The sequence below is a fragment of the Limulus polyphemus genome, unplaced genomic scaffold (genome assembly GCF_000517525.1).
Source record: "Limulus polyphemus unplaced genomic scaffold, Limulus_polyphemus-2.1.2 Scaffold308, whole genome shotgun sequence".
Classification (NCBI taxonomy): domain Eukaryota; kingdom Metazoa; phylum Arthropoda; class Merostomata; order Xiphosura; family Limulidae; genus Limulus; species Limulus polyphemus.
In genome coordinates, this window is record NW_013665918.1 from 580,052 (window position 1) to 588,655 (window position 8,604).

Consider the following 8,604-nt stretch of genomic DNA (forward strand, 5'->3'; position numbering starts at 1 on the left):
CTATGCTAGGTGATCCCACACTACGTCTTTACTTTAGGCTTATTATACCAACACTCACTACACTTATAAGGTTTCACGGCCCCTTGCATCCACGTCATTAAAAATCGTACTGGACAGGCAATAATCGAACTATTCTATCCGGATAAATGTATTTTAGATTTTATGACTCCTCCTATTTCGAGAAATCAAGCGTAACGCGACGTGACACACTCACTGGCTTTTATATGACTTTGATGCCATTTATAGTTAAAACGTTTTTCATGTATTGGCAACATGCACTTCTTGTGATTGAAGCCTGTTTTACTTATAACTCATAACAGTTGCAATTTAAAATAAATAATGCATTTAGCTACTACATTTAAATCATCATTTGAATACTCCTTACAAAGATCGATAAGACCGCGCTTAAGTTGAGCATAATCTAGAACAATGGCGCAAAAGTACATGAGTACTGGAGTGGGACAATAAATTACGTTGCGTATGAAGTCTATGCCAATAATATACTTCATTGATATGGGGTAATACGGCCTCCGTGAGGGTGGAAAGGGCCACGTCTTACCCTAAGCCATTCTTATTAAAGCAGTCGTAATTTTTTTCATTTTTAAATTAGTGAACTTGAACTATGTGTCTTCTATAGTATATTCGGCTGTCTATAATTCCTCATTGTTTGAAACCAACAAAATGATATTACTTGAAATATCTATTTCGTAGCCATAAAAGATTCAAAATGTTTTCATCGTTCACATTTTCACTCGTCTGTCAATGTGAATAATAGTTACATATAATTCACTCTGATGGCAGCAAATCATAACTGATGAATTACAGGGGTAGTAGTTTCACTGAAGGGGGCCTTTTTACCTCATTTTCTTTTAAATCAAGAAAAATAATAAACATAAAAATGGAGACAAATGCTTGTTAGGATTATCCACAACATTTTAGCGTATCGAAAAAATGTGACGTTTTTATCCCCCTTTATAGTTTGAAATCTATTTTGAATACAACATTGGGGGTAAATGTGAAATTTATGTGGTGAACATAATTCTAGAAACCAAGGCATATAGACTTATTTTGATATAAATAAATATGGTGCAAGAAAATACATTTATGTAGAGTCTTTTATATAATCCATTATTTCTTGCTAAACGTAACTGTAGCAAATGTGACATAATTAATCTTCCATAATATTTCAAATACTAATTTGATGAAACGTTTGGGAAACCCCCTAATGTATACTTTAAGCGTTACAAATTTGAATTGAAAACAGCATAAGATATGACTATAAATGATAAATGTTTATTAACCAAATAATTTTCAAGAGATAAAACGTCAGATGTCTTAATGAAGGTTGTCGTTAAAATATTGAATTGTAAATATCACAGCGGCAAGTTTTATAAAGTTGACTTAAAATTGTATTAACGTCAGCTTATTTAAGCAGACGTTTTGAAGCTCACATCTACAAGAATGGTTTGTTTTAAACACATTATTCATATAAATATTATGAAAGATACTTTTATGTCCTCAGAGCACATGACAAGATACTCAAAGCCCAAGTGATATTGCCTTTTCATACAAATGTACAAGTAACTAAGCCATTGTTAAAAGTTTTAGCCTGAAAGACTCTGTGTATACATTTTACTTCACATATTGCCGATTTATTTATTATTATTAATTATAGCGATAATATAAAGTTGATTGCTTTTAGGTATGTAACATCTGTTTCCAACGCAAAGTATTCATATACTCATATTATAAACATTTGTTCAGATCGATGATTTAGATTTTCTCAACGGAGATATTCCTTGTACTTAATTACATTAGAAAAAAAAGGAATATAAATCAACTTGGGGCACTAATACCATCCAGAAAGAGACCCTCAACAAGTTGATAAACAATCTGTGGCATTTTGTAATAGATGATAGTTCAAACAACAGGATCCATTTGTCGCAAACCTCAAATATCTGTAGAATGAAACGGGTATTTATGATGTCCACGTCAAATGAACTGAACTAAGTAACAAACCAATGATCTGATTGCTTTCTACCACACAGCATGTACCGCTTTGTACGAAACGAGATTATGTAGCAGTTATGGTTTCACCAAGATAAGGACTACAGTCATACTTCCCGTTAAACTGTTACATTCATCAAGCAACTGGAGAAAATAATACATATTCATGATGATCTACAGGAAACATACCAGTCAAGTCGCCCGATGCAGCGCTCCTGTGCAGTAGGACTGGAAATCATCGTCCTCGTGCACTAGATGACCTGTTGAAAGCAGCAGGAAGGTAAAGTGTACTTTAGACATGACAGCCTAACACTGGTGGATATTACAACGGAAACTACGATTTCGGGCCATTGTTTAGTTACAAAGTCGTCATATAGAGCATGGTCGGACGTGACGAGAAGGTGTGGCTCCAAAATCGTTTTAATATAACGCACTGCGATATCTTCTATGTTGATAAATATAGATTAAACGATCAGATAGATACATCAAAATATAGTTAAATACATGAAACAGAGATTACAGGATGAAAATGTTAAGAGGTAATATATTTGGATAGATAAAACTTAGGTAGATAAATGAATATATACATCCATTAGACAAAAATTATCAGATAAACGGATAGATACGTATAGAGATAATGTATAGAAATATACAAAGAGCATAGATAAACGGATAGATATATAGAGATAATGTATAGAAATATACAAAGAACATAGATAAACGGATAAAGATACGCATAGAGATAATGTATAGAAATATACAAAGAACATAGATAAACGGATAGATATGTATAGAGATAATGTATAGAAATATACAAAGAACATAGATAAACGGATAGATATGTATAGAGATAATGTATAGAAATATACAAAGAACATAGATAAACGGATAAAGATACGGAAATGATCCGTAACTAGATAGACAGATAGATAAATAGACAGAGATAGGGATATAATAAAATAGATACATAGGACATTGATGTAAGGATGAAGATATGTCGCATAAACACATGGATAAACGAATTAAGCTATGGAGATCGATTGACAGAAGTTGGTGGATAATTTGTTTGAAATATGAGAGTCACTATATACAGTATAGCAAGAGCCGGTTTCATAGTTATTACATGTAACAATGACGTTCCAAAAAGAACTTACTTACTGCAGATTGTTTACAATAAGGGATGATTTATCAAAATTCATAACCAAATCTTCTGTAGAAAAGAATCAGTTCTTAGATGTGCATATGGACTTGCGGGAAGCGTACAAACTGTTGGAGGGAAATTACAGGGAGCTATTTGACTAGTTGGAGGTGGGTGATGTTGACTAAATGCCTTTCTTCTAATCTATTACTTCATAATTAGGGACGACTATCGTAGGTAGCCCGCGAAAATCAATAAAAAACGTCAACAAATCATGAATAAAGAGTCATGAATATGTATTCTATGATTATTGAATACAACATTTCAGCCTAATTAAGTCAAATCACAGTTTACATGTGCCAGCGGTGGCACAACTGTAAACTTGAAAGAAAGATTTATGATGCTAAAATTCGTAGTTCGATCCCTGTGTCGGGCACAGAACAGGTAGGCCATTCTGTAGCTTTGAGCTTAAAACCAAACAAACTTTATCTTACTATAATGGACGTAGCGTGTATGTCAGTTTCTATGTATGTAACCAAAAATCCTTCGTCATCTATTGAATGGCACCACAAACAAAAAATGCATAAAAATGTTCACCCTTTGTGTATTCAAGATTCAGACAATTAGAAAAATATCTATGGTATGTGCAACAACCATTTCTTTATAATAGAACACAATTTTAAATACAAGAACACGACTTTCACTAGGAATGTACGTAAGGGATTGATTATATCTTTATTGACGTAATTTTTAAATGTAATACTGAGAAACTGAAGTTCTAAAAAAAAAAACTATTATCATTCGGTATCACTTTTAATATATATAACATTACAGTTTATATCAGTAAAATTTATGAAAATTTTGAGCTCTGCACATTGAATCATTTTGATGCAATGGCAACAATCTGAACACTTTTCCCGTGCAGTACTTCACAGAAAAAAACCCTCTTCTTAAAAGAAAATGTTCATTTTTTTTTCTAAACTTGCTTTGAATGAGGTATGAATATTACGATTAGTAATTAATAACACAAAAAGCTGTCCGTAGGTCGGCGTTTCTGCTAGTATATATATGTTTATGTTTCATAAGGGGAATATTTTAATATTCATACAAAAGAAATAACACTCATGGGATCATCCAGATTATTTTTCTGAAAGAAGAAAAACCTTTCATATCAATAAAAATTCTCTATATATTTCGAGGAAAGGAAGAGTCACAAATGGTCAAGTGATAGCTGTTATTAATAACACATGCTATACTTAAATGAGTTCTATATACAAAACATAACGCCAGTGGAATTAGAAATGAAATGGAAAGCTTTCCTCAGTATTTAGAAGGATAAAATATTATGACGCAAACAGATATACCAAACACTACAAAATATTGGAAATATAGGAAACACTGACAACGTTACGTAAAAGAACATTAATTCCTACTTATGGACAAATATTTCGTTAACACTAACAGCGAGGTATACCTAATCAATGAATCAGTACATTATATGGTTTTGTTTATGGCATCACATACTCCAAGTTAGACCACTATATTAAATTAACTATGCTAATTACTGGATTAATTTTTAGTCTTGATCTATGTAGTATGTAGTTTGCTTTGATCAGAGGTTAATGTAATGATAACTAACCAGTAATGATTACCATTTTTTAGTTTGAATATTTCATAGAATGCTCGACATATGTTTTTATTTTGGTCTCTGATATTGATTTTATAGGATAAGCGCGAGTTTTTTTTAAAGAAACTTGGTAGAAGCTTGGCTAAAGTGATTGACTGTCAGCTAAAAAAAATCGGTAAGTATAAATTATGTTGTTTGCTACAAAACCGGTAAAGATAGATTCTATTACTGGTTTTGTCAGCTACAAAACCGGTAAATACAGATTCTATTACTGGTCTTGTTAATTACAATATAGATTCTGTTATTGGTCTAATCTGCTACAAAACCGGTAAATATAAATTATGATATTCGTCTTGTCAGCTTCAAATCCGATAAATATGGATTCTGCTGTTGGTCTTCTTTGCTACAAATCCGGTAAGTATAGATTATGTTGCTCTTATGAAATACAAAACCTATAAATATAGATTCCGTTGGTTTTATGAACTAAAAAAACCGGTAAGTATAGATTTTTTTTCTTTTGAGCTACAAATCTCTTAAGTAAAAATCCAGTTTGCTGATTCTTTAAACGTTGAAGAATTAGTGAGTTAAACTTGAATACAGAAAAGTATTTACGGAATAAGGGAGACTTGTGTTAAGAGTTCGGTGTAGTTAAGAGTTAAAAGATAATTATAAACACTGAATGGTGTTAGAAGGTTAATATAGATAAATTGATAAACTTTAGTACAAACAAACGTTTAACATTTTAGAATGGACATATTAAAATTATAGTATAAACAAATGCTTTCAATTAACATTTAAGAATATACAGAAAAATATAAACGACTGTTTAATGTGTACTATACACAGGTGTTGGAAGTTTAATATATATATGGCTATAATTTGTTTCTATACATAGGTGCTAAAGCTCAATGCCAGATTTTAAAAAATAACATTATAAATGTATATGGGTTCTGGATTGTACGGGGTGGTAAAGAGTTGCGAGTGCTGATGAGTCTGCACACTTCCTGCATCCGTTTTAAAGTAAACTGGGTCCCTCTATCACTCAGGATTTCTCTCGGAAAGCCTACTCTGCAAAATATCTCCAGGAGGATTTCTGTTACTCTCTCTGTCTCTATCTTTGGCAATGCCATTGCTTCTGGATAACGTGTCGCATAGTCGACTACTGTTAGCACATACCGGTTGCCCTTGTCAGACACAGGTGCTAGTGGCCTGATCAAGTCCACAGCTACTCTGCTGAATGGCTCTTTATGAGAGGCATCTCCCCCAGTGGCAATTTGGCTACCTTCTCTCTAGGTATTGTCTTTTGGCAGATGTAACATGACCTGCAGAATCTACTCACACATCCAATTACTCCCGACCAATGGAAATTACTGGTTATTCTGTCTGCCATTTTCTTTGTTCCTAGGTGTTCTCCCACAATTGATTCATGAGCTAACTTCATCACTTGAGTCCGGTATTCTGTTGGTACTATGATCTGTTTAACTTCCCCAGTATAACTGCCTTGATAGATTCGGTATAGAACTCTCTTCTGGTCCTCTATTCTATAAATATCTTTCCTTTTTGTTTTGTGCTCGACTTTCTTCTGGGCATTGTCTCAAAGTTTCTATAGTGAAGGGTCGTTCTTCTGTGCTTCCTTCAGTTCTTGCAAACCTAAATTCGGGATATCACCTTTTAAAATTTGCAGGGGCTTGATGTATTGCTTGCTCTTCTTTTCTAGAGCTCTGGTAGTGACAGCAGATACTTCATCAATCTTCTTTCTGTGTAGTTCCTCAAAGTTTCTACTACCTGGTATGTTTTCTATCACCAAGTCGTGTAATGGCTCCTTGATACACATGGCCTCAAGATCTCCTACATAACATGGAGTATCCACCTTTATTTTTGCTATGGTAAATTTTCTCACTGTCACATCAATTAGCACACACAAGCTTACCTTGCCTGTCATCTGATCATTGGATACTAAACTGGTTCTTACTACTGCACTACTGGGCCCAGTGTCTCGTAGAACCTTCACTTTCTTGTCCCCAACATAGCCTTCACATATTGGCATAGTATGATTTGTTGGCATCTCTTGATATTTATTACAAGCTCCCATCACTATTGGCACTGTTGCTCCATTTGCTAATTTGAGCCGACCATTAGTCGTACACTGATCAATCACGTTTTCTTGTATCGAAATTGACAAGTAGTCTTGATTATCTTTCTTCTGGTAGTAGCATTCATAATGCCAGTCACTCTTTTCTTGTTTCTTACCAGCACTGTCTTCGTAAACGGCTCCAGCTGCTTTATGCTGAGGTTTCTGCTGTTGTTTGCTGGTAATGGACTTGCACTCTTTTGCAATGTGCCCCATTTTATAACAAACAAAACATATCTTTTCCCTTCTATCTATTAACCTCCTGTCACCTTTGGTAAGCTCCTGTTTCTGGTCAGCTATTACTGGTTTCAAATTTATCTGGACATTCTTGGACTTGCCAGTTATACTACCTCCATGGACTTCGATATACTGTTCTGTTACTTGATTATCTTGTCTACATCTTTTGGTGCTCTCTCCTTTAAAAACAGTGACATGTCAGTTGAACACGTGGTCATGAACTGTTCACACACTAATAGGTCTGCCATTCCCTCAAAAGTATTTTCACACATGGTCATTTCAGACCATCTGGTTAAATATCGCCGCAGACGTGTCACAAACTGAAATGCAGCTTCTCCAGTGTCGGGTTTGACTCCTCTGAACTTCCGAAGAAAACCTTCTTCAGTATGCTCATATCGTTTCAGTAAAGCTACTTTTAATTTGTCCACGGCATCTTCTGATATAGGCCTTTTCCTGTGAGAAGTGGGCTGAGACAGACTGCCCAGTCGCCTTTGTCCCAGTTCTGACTATGGGCGAATCTTTCATATCTCTCCAGGAAAGCATCCATGTCATCTTTATGTTCATCAAATTTGGGCAGCTTGGGTCGGCTAGCCCTGACTCCATTGCCATTCTTGGGTCCTTCTTCCTTCGGTTGGGTGAGTTTTGCTATCTCAATTCGTGCTTTTATTCTGTCTATTTCTAGTCCCTCTTCTTTCACTTTTCTTCTTTTTCAATTTATATTCCAATTCTTTCTATTTCTAGTTTCTCCTTTCTCTCATTTTCTTCTTTCTCTTTCTCAATTTGTATTTTCATTCTCTCTATTTCCAGTTTCTCTTTTCTCCCATTTTCTTCTTTCTCAATTTGTCTAGTCTGTTGCCGTTCTTTCCTTTCCAGTTCTTGTTGTTGTTTAACAAACTATCGTAATTCACTGTCTTAACCCAAGTTGAGATCCTCTTTCTACCCATTTATCAAAATCTGTTGACATGGCTATATAGCATAATTTTAATCTCTAAACTATTTTCGTGAGCACTACAGTTTTGCGTATATAGATAGGCCTGCTATATTCCACTGTCGTTCACGTTTTCTTCTATTGCCGTTTACCACTGTATAATCCCGGCTGTGGTTCGCCAGTTGTCAGATTTTAAAAAGTAATATTATATATGTATATGGGTTCTGTTTGTTTTACCAATTGTCAAAATAAATGGCTTTTACTTATATGTCTTAATAGTATAAATATATGCTGTGTAGCTGTTAAGCTTAGGATTATTCTACAGTAGGTGTTTGTGACTTGTTAGCGATAAATTCAACGATGAATAAATAGCACACACTTTACTTGTTTTCAAATAATATATATATTCGAAACAAGTTAAACGTATGTACAATAAAGTGTTCACATTATAAAGAATATAAGCATATCGTAAACGTTAGATCAGTATATGTATAGTTCTCCTCTTCTTGTCAAAGTCCACTTAGGCCTGTTCAATA